This window comes from Pleurodeles waltl, chromosome 7, assembly GCF_031143425.1.
Source record: "Pleurodeles waltl isolate 20211129_DDA chromosome 7, aPleWal1.hap1.20221129, whole genome shotgun sequence".
Lineage (NCBI taxonomy): Eukaryota > Metazoa > Chordata > Amphibia > Caudata > Salamandridae > Pleurodeles > Pleurodeles waltl.
In genome coordinates, this window is record NC_090446.1 from 1147916596 (window position 1) to 1147929276 (window position 12681).

At 41.9% G+C, this 12681-nt stretch overlaps 1 protein-coding gene across 1 annotated transcript in view; it reads right to left on the bottom strand.

Annotated features, from left to right (window-relative positions):
• The window catches only part of UBE2O (ubiquitin conjugating enzyme E2 O), a 738495-nt gene that overhangs the window by 588281 nt on the left and 137533 nt on the right, over positions 1–12681 (bottom strand). The gene's annotated exons all lie outside the window — the stretch shown is intronic.

A 12681-nucleotide genomic window follows, 5' to 3' on the forward strand; every position in this document is an offset into this window, starting at 1 on the left:
ACTGTCAGCTGCAGTATGTGTGAGTGTGACGTCAGTGGTGCCGTGCTGAGATAGGTCAGTTGTTGAGAGGGGTCGTGCACGGATTGGCTGCCGTCCGTGAGAGGCAATAGGTTGAGAAAGGTGGGTGAAGAGTGTCCTGGGAACTAAGTCACTTTCTGATTAAATACAAATAAAAGAAAATTGCAAAATGAATTTTGTCAAAGCATTCAAGAGTGCTCTGAAAGGAGACGCATATATTGTAGCAACTGATGGGGAGCCTACACCACCCAAGGGTACTCCAGCTTATATAGTTATGGAAGAGAAAGGTGTCGCGCCATGTTTATGGATGAAACAGTGGCACAAATTGACAGAGAAAGAGGGATGTTTAGCATTCCCAGAACATGGGACGTTCAATACGAGGGTGCTAGAAAATTTGAGATGGATGTTAAGCGTACAGAAACTACCTCGGAGGCCAGCTCAGTATGAGGCTTTAGCGGTTTGGGATCTAATGGCTCTTAAACAGAGGCAAGAAAAGTTTCAGAGAAGACTGAGAAGGGCAGAAAAATCTTTCGCAGAGGCTAGATGGGATGACGAGAATAAAATGTGGAGAAGGGGAATTGTTGACGGATTAAAATTGTTCCCAGCGATAGCACAGGGAGAAGAAACACAGGGAAAGAAAGCCTCCTGTAAAACAGATAAAGATGCGAACAAATCTAAAGAAAATAAAAGACCTTGGGAAGAGGAAGTTAAATAAGATGATGAGGAATTCATGGACAGATTATTACATGATCGCCCGCCACCCTATGCGGTGAGCGATAGCGCTCCAAGCACTAGCATGGATCCTGGGAACCAGACGCAGGAGAAGAGAGTCGCTGATACGGTACAGACTAGTGATACGGCTTTGATACAGAATGGTGTCAGTGTACCCCCACTGCACCAGATTTACCGATACAGTTGCAACCTCCACCGCAGATCCAGAGAATCTACCCAGACGTTCCAGTACTTGAGTACTACAAATCTGATAGTGCCTCCAGATCCGATATATACGAAATCAAAATTAGTGCAAATTGAGTCAACTCCGAAATTGCTGTCCCAGCCGCAGCCACAACTGATACCAGGGTACAAACTCAGCAGCTGGTCCGCCATCAGTGCCTTTCCCAGGTACTTTGGAACAGACCTATGGAGTTACTGCTCCACTGAGTCAGGGACCAGGTCAGACACCTGCTGACATATCATTGCCAATTATTGTCGGTCCACCAGTGCCATTGTATGCTCAAGGCAAAACTGACGTATGTGATCAGGGGGTAATGACCCAAGATATGATAAGAAGAGGATCCATAGGAACCCCCCAGATAACGGCCCCGGGAGACCAAGCAGTTGAAAAGCCAAGATCTTTAATAGACCTTAGCTCAGTGGGTGCACCCATAGAAGCAGTACGAACGCCTCACAGTCACCAATGATACATGCAGGGAACATTTTGCTGCAGGGTTTTACAGTACAACAGCTAAACAACTGGCTAGAAAAGACTTATACTTCACAAAATACTACAGTGACTACAGTCTAACCGGAAAGGGAAAGGCAAGATGAGTACCTAAATTTTGTAAGATTAGGGGCAGAAGCTGCTGAATTGGTGGAAGGTACGATGGGAGTAAATAGGTTGGAGTCATACATGGAAGCAGAATTGAGATTCCTGTGCCCCAAGATTACCAAAGAAGTAGGCAAGGTGCATCAGAGATTGGCGAACCTGGCAGATAAATAAAATATTGATATCGGAAACACTAAACATTTGAAAAGAAGTTACAGATTAGATTTTTATTCAAAAGATTTTGAGCACAGGAGGTCTGCGGGAATGAAGGCACATTTAAAAGAATTGTTGCAAAGTGCGCAAATTTGGGGTGCACTGGAAAAATGGGAAGGCAGATGGGCAAAGAAAAGGGATAAGGAAAAAGGTGACAGTCCATGGTCAAATCAAGCCAAAACGTCGCCCGATGTGGAATCAGTAAAAATATTACCCATGAGAGAAACAGCTGGTGGTGTCTTAGTTCATGTACCATGGTCCAGAGGAGACATCCTATCCTTTACTAATGATTATCCCAGATTGAGGGAGAAACCGATCGAGTGGTATCAACTGACAGACATGTTTGTGAAACTTGCAAAATGTCTTTGGAAAGACTTGAATACCTTGTTTGAGATCATTGTTCCGCCTGATTTGTGGCTCGAATGCAAGAGAGTAGTAGATTGGCCAACGAAGGAGCCGGCAAGGGATAAGGTGACCGGGGCACCCTCTGAAGAGGTGATGAAGTACTATCATAAGGTGATTGAGTTTTTGAAACAAAAGGTGTCGCCGAAGGTGACTGATTGGCAGAAGATTGACCGGACCTCTCAAGAGGTTAAGGAATCAATACATGCTTACTATGAGAGACTGTTAAAGGCATTCAAACATTACAGTGGTACTGAGACTATTGAACCGAAGGATATGAACCATCTTGTGTTTAGATTCGTCGAAGGGCTGAGACCAGAAGTTAACCAGATGATTAAAAATCATTTGATTTGTTGGCAAGCGAAGCCGATTGATGAAGTGTTGCAGTATGCAAAATACTGTAGTGATGAGATTGAGCTGAAGCAGAAAAAGCTGAAAGAAAGCTTGATGGTGATGCAGATAAGGGCTGCACAGGCAGGAATACAGGGAAATGGAATTCAACAGATGGTACAGCAACAACCGCAAATGAATGGTGTGTTTCAGACCCAGCCGAGAGGTCGAGGCCGAGAGTTTGTGAATCGCGGTGCAGACTTGAATACTGTTGTGGTTCAAAATGACATACAAGGGGCGAAAAAGATGTCACCATGTCACACGTGCGGGGGCGTGGGGCACTGGAAACGGGAGTGCCCGAATATGGTGCAGGATGGTGTTCAGCAAAGCATTAATGTCGGTACATTGCAAAATGTAAGGGGCTCAAAACTGAGACATCAAAACCCGAATTTTCAAAATAACCTGGTACAGATGCAAGGGGTACAGCCCATGCAGCAGATGCAAATGCTGCGTTTTCAGCCAGCGCAAATGCAACCAGTACAACAGCAGGTTCCCATGGTACATAGACAGCAAATGCAATTACCAATGGCTCCGATGGGACAGCAACAGGTGATGCTTCCTCAACAGGTCACAGGCCAGGTAATGAGTCAAAATAATACAGTACAACAATTCCCATTACGAGGGGAAAATGGCATGAATGGAGAATGGTCAGATGATAGCTCAGATAGCGAAGAGTGCAGGTTTGCAGCATCCTTAGAGGTGGATCAGAGGGGTCCATATGTGGAAGGAAAGGTGATGGGCTACAAAGTCTTGTTTCTGGTTGATACCGGAGCTACACGCTCTACAGTCAGAAGTGCGGAGGTTCCAAAATTACCACTTTCAGGGCGTACCATAAGGGTAGCTGGAGTAGCAAACCAATATCTGACAAACCCAATTACAGATCCAGTACAGGTTGAGATCGGCAACTTCCAGGGGCTACATAGGTTTGTAGTCTGTGATTCAAGTCCAGTATCCCTACTGGGAAGGGACTTACTGTGCAAGACAAAATGTTCGATTACCTGTTCCAATGACGGAATCGAAGTGCAGACAAATATTGACGATGAGGGAGATGAGGGTCAGTTTTCAGAGGAAGAGACAGGGACGGCTAATGAGGATTATCCTTTAATTACATTGTTCCCAATGCTTACCATGATTGATCTACCTGTCGAGTTACAGGGGACGGTAACAGAGAAAGTGTGGGATCTAACGGGAAAAGAAGTAGGGCTAATAAAAGGCATGGAACCAGTTAAAGTACAGGTAAAGCCGAATGTGGGGTTTCCTCAGGTGCCACAATATCATATGGCACAAGATTTCCTTATCGAAGTGTCACAGATAATTGCAGATTTTCTGAGACAGGGAGTCCTAAAAGAGGTTTTGAGCAGTCCATGTAACTCTCCCATAATGGGTTTGAAAAAGCCTTGTGGAAAAGTCCGAATTGTGCAGGATTTGAGAAAAATAAACGAGATTGTGGTAAAATGTTGCCCATAGTGCCCAATCCAGCAGTAATCATGTTTCAGGTTCCATGTGATGCTGAGTGGTTCACTGTTATAGACCTGTCACAAGCTTTCTTTTCGATACCTCTTCATGAGGACAGCTAATTTTTGTTCAGCTTCAAATTCTTGGATAAGGTGTACAGTTGGTGCAGAATTCCTCAAGGGTTTTCTGAATCACCGTCCATCTTCAATCAGATATTGAAAAAGGATTTGGAGTCTTTGGTACTACCTTTCAATTCAACTCTAGTGCAGTACATCGATGATTTACTGATTGCATCCAAAACAAGGGACAACTGTAAATACGATACCATTGCCTTACTGAATCATTTGGGAAAGAACGGGCACAAGGTGTCACCTAAGAAGCTGCAATACTAACAAGAAAGAGGTGAAATACCTAGGACATCTAATCGAAAGAGGGTCTAGGAGAATATCGAAAGAAAAAATAACAGCCATATTGCAAATGAACCCTCCAACGACAAAAAGAGATGTCCGAATGTTTCTGGGAATGGTGGGCTACTGTCGCCAGTGGATACCCAACTTCTCGATCATCTCAAAACCTTTGATAAAACTGACAGGCAAAGAGATCAAGTATGAGCCATATACCATAGCCTTGTCCAAAGAAGAGCTCGAGTCATTTATGGAATTGAGAGAGTGCATGTGCAGGGCACCAGCGTTAGGTATGCCTGATTATACGAAGCCTTTTCTACTGTTTTGTCAAAAACGTGATGCTGGTTCTTTGTCTGTCTTGACACAGGTCCATTGAGGTGCAAATCGCCCTGTAGCATATTTTTCAGCTACCTTGGACCCCCGTCGCAGCAGCCTTACCGGGTTGTTTTGCGCACAGTTGCAGCAGTTGGTCAGAGCCTTACGCAGTGTGAAGGCATAGTCATGGGATATCCCCTAACAGTAATGGTTCCGCATTCAGTTGAAATTTTGTTGACTCGAACCAAAACTCGGCACATGACAAATGCTCGTCTTACCAAATATGAGACAATCATACTGGGGTCACCGAATGTTTCACTAAAACGAGGTACTGTATTGAACCCGGCAACTTTACTTCCTGTTGAAAATACTGAAATTAACAATGAGGAAGAATTCGAACATGACTGACTGTCTTGAGGTAACAGAATTGTGTACCAAACCACGACCAGATATTCAGGACACACAGCTAAAAGAAAATGACTGTATCATGTTTGTTGATGGGTCCTGTTTAAGAGATTCTGTTGGAACACTGATAGCTGGTTATGCTGTATGTACCATAGGCGGTATCATTGAAGCTTCCTGGCTCGAGAGAGTGTTTTCCGCACAAGTGGCAGAATTAATTGCCCTTACTAAGGCATGCCATGCAGCTGCGAATTTGAGAGTCACTATCTATTCCGACAGCAGATATGGATTTGGAATTGTACATGATTTTGGCCAACTATGGTCACAGAGAGGTTTTATGACCTCTTCTGGTTCTCCTGTGAAAAATGGTGAACAAATAAAGGATTTGTTACATGCAATTCAGTTACCTCTTGAAATTGCCGTGGTAAAATGCAATGCTTATGTTAAGTCACAAGACTTTGTGTCCATGGGAAACGGTTATGCAGATCAAGTCGCAAGGTTCTGCGCACTGAACTGTATATCGTTCAAGGAACAGTGGGAACTGTTACCGCAAACTGAAAACGACATGTTTGAACCTTGCATTAAGGGTGGTTGATACCCTAGATGAGTTAAAAACATTACAAGGTTGTGCAAGCAAAGAGGAAAAACTTTCCTGGCAGAGAATGCAATGTGTACAGAGGGCTGATGATTTGTGGGTCTCAGAGGAGGGGAAATTAGTCTTGCCAAACAGCCTTCTATCCCAGTTTGCCAGGCTATATCATGGACAGGCTCACCTTGGGAGAGATGCAATGATCAGGCCATTTAAAATCGACTGGTTTAACCCAAAATTCAGACATGCTGCCGAGGTTATCTGTCACAGGTGCATCATCTGTCAATAGATGAATGCTGGAAAGGGAACTGTGGCAACTTTGAGCCACATTGGGAGAGCTGGTGGTCCGTTCAGCAAAATGCAAATGGACTTCATTGAAATGCCTGTTTGTGGAGGATTGAAGTACGTGTTGGTGATTGTATGTGTTTTCAGTCACTTCATTGAAGCCTACCCCACACGTAGAAATGACAGTCTCACAGTTGCAAAGCTGTTACTTAGGGAACTAATACCAAGGTTCGGGTTTCCGGTCTCTATAGAGTCAGATAGGGGCAGACACTTCGACAATTAGGTGATTAAACTCTTGGGTGCCGCACTAGACATCGAACAAAAGCTGCATTGTAGCTACCGCCCTGAAGCATCAGGACTAGTAGAGCAAATGAACGGTACTCTGAAATCGAGAATGGCAAAAATGTGCGCAGCTACCAATATGAAGTGGCCAGATGTGTTGCCCTTAGTGCTGATGTCAATGAGGAACACCCCTGACCAGAAAACAGGACTGTCCCCCATGAGATCCTCATGGGTAGAGCTATGAGGTTGCCAGCAGTACCTGCAAATGCTCTAGTGAATATCACAGATGATATGGTATTGGACTACTGCAAAGGTTTGGCTGATATAATTCGCTCTTTCTCTCACCAGGTAGAAGCTAACACATTGCCACCGATTGGAGATCCAGGCCACACCCTACAAGCCGGTGACTGGGTGGTTGTCAAGAAGCACGTGAGAAAGTCGTGTTTGGAGGTACGCTGGAAAGGGCCGTATCAAGTAATCTTGACAACTACCACTGCCGTGAAGTGTGCAGGAGTTCCAAATTGGATACATGCCAGTCACACAAAGAAGGTAACATGTCCTGCTGATGAGGAACTAGACGTTTCCGGCACAACAGTTCCAGGAAGAGAAGTCTCAGGGCCAGAAAACAGTCAAGAGGGAACTGAGACTACAGGAGGGCCCACTGAGAACAGCCTCGTCCCTCAAACAGTGAATGAGTTCGAGAGAGGTGACAGAGTGCCTATCTCAGTAGAGGCAGCAGGAGAAAGACGAATAAGAAATAATAGGAAGAAATAATAGAAAGAGATCAGAGTGTGCCAGCATCCCCTGAGCCAGCTGCAGGTCCATCAAGTGAAAACACCATATCACAAGAGGAGGGTGCTGTCCAGCGTCCTGAAAAGACACATCGAAAGAAGTCGCATAAGGGTGATAACTGGCCAGAGAAACAACTCTTAAGGATAAGAAACATACCAAATGAAACCATAACAGAGGAGACCAATACATCCCGAGTGGAAGATCTAAGTGAAGGAGAACAGCAAGGTAAACGAAGATTGAAAAGAAAGAGATGCAAACAGAAGATATACAGGTCCTGAATGGGCGTATGCTACAACATCTGAATGGCAACAAGAATTCCTAGCATTCTGTTTTGATTGAGAAGTACCAGGCCAATACTACGGTACCTCAACTAATCCAAAGGAAAGAAATGGTTAAAAATCGAAAAATTGAAAACTGAGAAAAGAGACTTATAAATTACCGAATGAGACATTAGAACCGGATTCGACTTTGAGAAACCTGATTATGACAAGCTGTTAACCTGATTTGACAAAGGGGCAAAGAGCAAGAGACAAAGTTCTAAATCATCCTCAAGTTGATTGTTATTCTGCTATCTGATTCTATACAGACATGGCTTATAATAGAGGTAGTAACAAGGGGAGTAAGATGTGTGGTTGGCTAGGTCTTATAATAGGTATTGTGTGTGCAATAATAATTGTGGAAGTGATTGTGGGAATGCCATGGATAGAGAAAAAGACTATTAACGCTACTTCAAAACCTGAAACTACAACACCAACACCATGGGAAAGATTTGAGCAGGATGCAAGACACTTGCATGAGGGAACTAATTCAAAGGGGGAACTTTCTACTATTGTCTTCTATCGCTTGCTAAATGAGTACGTGGAGACCATGGATGCGAAAGATTGTTATGTGTGCACTAAAATTCCTTCATCTGTGCAAGAAGGGGTTACCTACCATAGCCTTCCTTTAACTTATGGGATTAGCTGTAGTTCGCTACTAGCCAGATTCTATAATCAAGAGCATGTGCAATACTTTTATTCAAATCTGGATGTTGTGTTTTCCTTTGTGCCTGTGATTGAATTCCTGAACAAGCTAGCTAAGGAACATGATATAAAAATAGTTAGAGGATTCTTTGAGCCGACGCTTACATTTGGAACTGCTTATGCACATCGCAATAATTTGACTTGCTTACTATCACCTGTAGAGAAAAAGCTTTTTAGATCACACTGATGATATACCAAAGCATTAAAAGAAAGATTAGAAAAAGGATTAGAGAAACGCACATATGCAAATGATTATGCTTACACCGCAATCAAAACACAAGGCAAACTAGCTATAGATGCATTACATGTAGGTAGGCTTTGTGTATATATATAGGCCAAAATCTGACCAGGACAATTTGTTTGTGGGAACGAGTGAATGCAGACGTGTTTTTGTTTCAGAGTAAGTGGACCTTTATGTTGAATGGACAAGATCCAGCGATCCCTGGGATCTATTACATCTGTGGGCTTAATGCTTATTACCATCTCCCTAAGGGATGGTATGGGACATGTTATTTGGGAATAGTTTTCCCAAAAATTTACCACATTGATGACTTAAAACAAATACCTAAAACGTCTGAATTACAACATGCTAGGCAAAAACGAGAATCCGTGGCTGCTGTCACTGGTGATATATTTGGAGCTATAATCCCTTCAGGAGGGGTTATCTTAAATTCTATGAAGATTCATAAGTTGTCTACTATTGTGGATAACATGCTGACAAATTTCACAGGGGCTATACTCCTGATGGATACTGAACTTGCTGCAGAAAGAGTTATGACTCTTCAAAATCGGCTTGCTTTAGACATTCTTTTAGCAAAGAGTGGAGGGGTCTGCAAGATGCTCAACGAGCATCATTGTTGCTCGTTCGTTCCGGACAATAGTAAAAAGATTAGAGGTATGCTTACTAACCTAACTAGAGATAGTGCAGATTTGAAAGATTTGAAGGAACCTGGAGTTTGGGAGAAATTTGGAAAAGGAATTGCCAGAGTAGGGAGCTGGTTTACCAACATTTGGAATGGGGTACTTGCTAAAATATTAATGGGTCTATTAATTGTTCTGGCCTATCTATTAGGATTATGGGGGGCATGCAAAATCAATGATAAAATTAAGAGAAATTGGACTAAAAGAACCAGAAGAAATGAAGAAAGTGAAAGAGAGAAAATGTTCAATGAAATCTGGGAAAGTTCACATAAGGGACAAGATGTTGAAATGCGCATTATGCGAAAAGTGAAAAATTAAAAGTGAAAGGTCAAAGGGAAAGGTTTGTGTGATGACGAGCATCAGAGGAGGGACTGAGCGAGCGTAGTTTAAACAATACATATACTAAAATGAAATGCTTATATCAATGCTTAACGATGCTACATAGAAAACAACAATAATAGCGATTTTGCTTAAACGTGCACTTGAATTATGACCACGATATGTGGCCAATGTATACGCAAACTAATAATGAGTAAAATTGTTCATGTTATGATTAATCAAGTTTATATAAACATTTATGATATTGCATTCATACTAAAAACTTATAGGCCTTAAGTTAGAGTGAGCTGTGGGGTTTTAGCTGCTTAGCTCTCATATTAAATGCATTTTTCTGTTTTTCAGTGTGCAGACTCGCAAAGGGCCATGACCCTGCAAATGTTTTTTCTTCAAACTTGGAAGATGAATGTATCTTTGTGATTCCGTTCCCAAGCGCATGTTTGGTGCCTTGGTTTAGGTTTTGTATACAAATTGAAACAAATGTAGATTAATGTAATGTACAAGGACATTTAAACCGATGGATCTGCTAAACCGAAAAGACGTGCCAAAATATGAAGTAACACCTGACGTGCCACCTTCGAAGACGTCAATTATGAAGGCCAATCAAAACGTTATGAATAAATGTGTGGGTGACAATCGGGATTACCTAATGTTTAATTCGATAGGTTAACGATATTGGGGTATAGTAAATGTCCAATAGAATTCTGGGGGAATGTATTACGAAAAAAGGATAAAAACCCATGTCACAGAAGGTTGTTAGAACTAGGAAGGGAATGCTATTGATTTTATCCAGAAACTCTGTCACTCTGTTTGGTGACTTTGAGACTTATTAAAACCATCTTCACCCAAAGACTGCCCATTTTTACACTTCTCCTCCTTATGAGGGAAGTGTACCCTGTGCCTTTAGTCGAGCTTAGACTGATGGTGTTTTGACTGATGTCCTGAAGACGAAGACTGATCCTGTGTGCTGACCTAATCCTTGGAGGGTAATTATGACAATGCAATCTGTAATTTGTCTGTTTGCTTTTCCTTTCTAGGTACCAACTGCTCATTTTGATAGAGACCATAGCTAAATGTTTTCCAAATTGGTGTTCTAAATTGTTTTGCATGAAGCCCAACATGCTAATGCTAATCAGTGGTTTGGACAGGAGTTCACTCAGACTGACGCAAATAGACAAACAAATGACATTACGCTATGCTGAACTGACATGCATATGACATCTGCTGTACTCTGATCTATGTTTACGCCGTGCTATGTTCTGATGTTTGTGATTCTTGCCTTAATGAAATCTTATCACAGTTGCCATATTGTGACTATGTTATTATGCTTCTTGGTATTGAGATTAACCCTTTTGCTCGTAGATTGTAACCAATAGGGAATAAAATACATAACATTCTATTAAAAGGTGTGGTTATTCATGACTGAAAGGTCATGGTTGCGTCGACAATTTAATTAATGTCTTTAACCAAAGTAAAATGCATTGTTGTGATAAATATTGATGACATTATTGATATATTGCTTGACATATTGATTGACATATTGATTAGCTATCTCGTCCTACGGTGTCTCTCCACTGGGTCACAAGATTCATTGGCCTAAAAAGAGTCCTAATGTGTAATAAATGAACATAAAAGGACGTTTTTAACAGTTCCATGTGTGGTCTGGCATATGGGATCAAAGAGATGCAGGAAGTCATCATTCTGATAATCTTCCCCTCGGTCCTCACTGTCAGAGATTGTCCCTTCCGGTACTGCTATGCATCCTTGAATAGTGCATTTGTTCCCTTCTCGCTGGGGTACACTTTCCCTTGGATTGAGTTGATCCTTGACACCAGAAACATTTTCTCTTGTTCTAGTTCTATGGCTTCTCAATGTTTACTGAGAACTCAAATGTGAATAGTGTTCTCATTACTTGCTGTAGGTGCTCTCTGCACTTTGTGGGAGTTTGCTCTTACCAGCAAGGCGTCTAGGTAGGGCTAGACATGTATGCCTCGTCTCTGCAGATGTGCTGCAACTGCTGCTAGGCACTTTGTGAATACTCTTGGTGCTAGTTTGAATGCAAAGGCTAGAACCTTGAACTAAAAGTGTTTTTGTCTACCACAAACCTGAGGTATCTTTAATGTTTTCTATTCACTGAGATGTGCAAGAAGGCGTCTTCTAAATCTGTTGTTGCCATGTAATCCCCTATTTGCAATTGTGGAAGGACCTCCAGCAAGGTTGTCATTCGGAATTTTTGTGTTTTGATAAATTTGTTTACAAACCTTAAGTCTAGAAGACATCTAAGTGATACATCTACCTTTGGGATTAGGAAATATGTAGAGTAGTTTCCTTTGATGATTGCTACTCCTAATAGAAGTTCTAGTGCTTCCTTTTCCAACAACTCATTTACATCTGAGTAGTCTGGATGTATCATCCTTTGAAAGGACGTTTCTCCTGGGTCCCCTGGATGGGGAGGTTTTGTTTATTTTGATGCAATATCCGTACTGTATTAAGTTTAGGATCCATTTGTCTGATGTGATTTTCCTCCACTCCTAAAAGAAGGTTTTATTCTGCCTCCTACCGTGTTGTATGTTGAAGCTGATGTTTCTTGCTTTTTACACTCACTGACGCTGCTTGTGAGCATTTTGTGACTGTTGGTAAGTCACTTATTTAAGGGCGTTGTACCTCCCCCTTTGTGGTAGTCTTCTGCATGTTCGACTCCGAAAGGACTGCCTGCCTTACTAGTATTGCCAACTCTGCTGAGGTTGAGTTGCTTGAATGCTTCCCTAGTACATTTGGTGGGATGTACTTGATTGGAAGCTACCCCTACCTGTGGGCAATCGTGAAAGTACTGTCCCTCTTTGCATCCTCCCACTGAACTGTAGGGCTCCCATCAACTTATCTGTCTCATTGTCTTTCTTCAGCTGGTTTAGAGGTTTGTTGACTGCACTCCCAAACAGCTATTCGTCAGTGGCCTTTCCCTCCCTGACTAACCATATTTAAATTTAAAGAAAATATCATGGTGTGAATAACCTGTTCAACACCAAGAAGATTCTGATAAAAGTATTATGAGTATACCTACTTCCATTGGTTAATATACCAAAGTTTGTTTCTACTGCCTTTCCTACTTTTGCATAAAAAGGTAACAAAGCACCTTTAATAATGCATTTCTTTGTGGCTGTTTTTATTATCACCACAAGCTTTAATCAGAAGTATCTTTTACTGCTTCATTCTAGATTATTCTGGGCAAAGAGCAGAATTCCTTCCAAGTTGGAACACCTTAAAAATATTTAAAAATATTAAGGGACATCAAGAAATAGACATATTTTA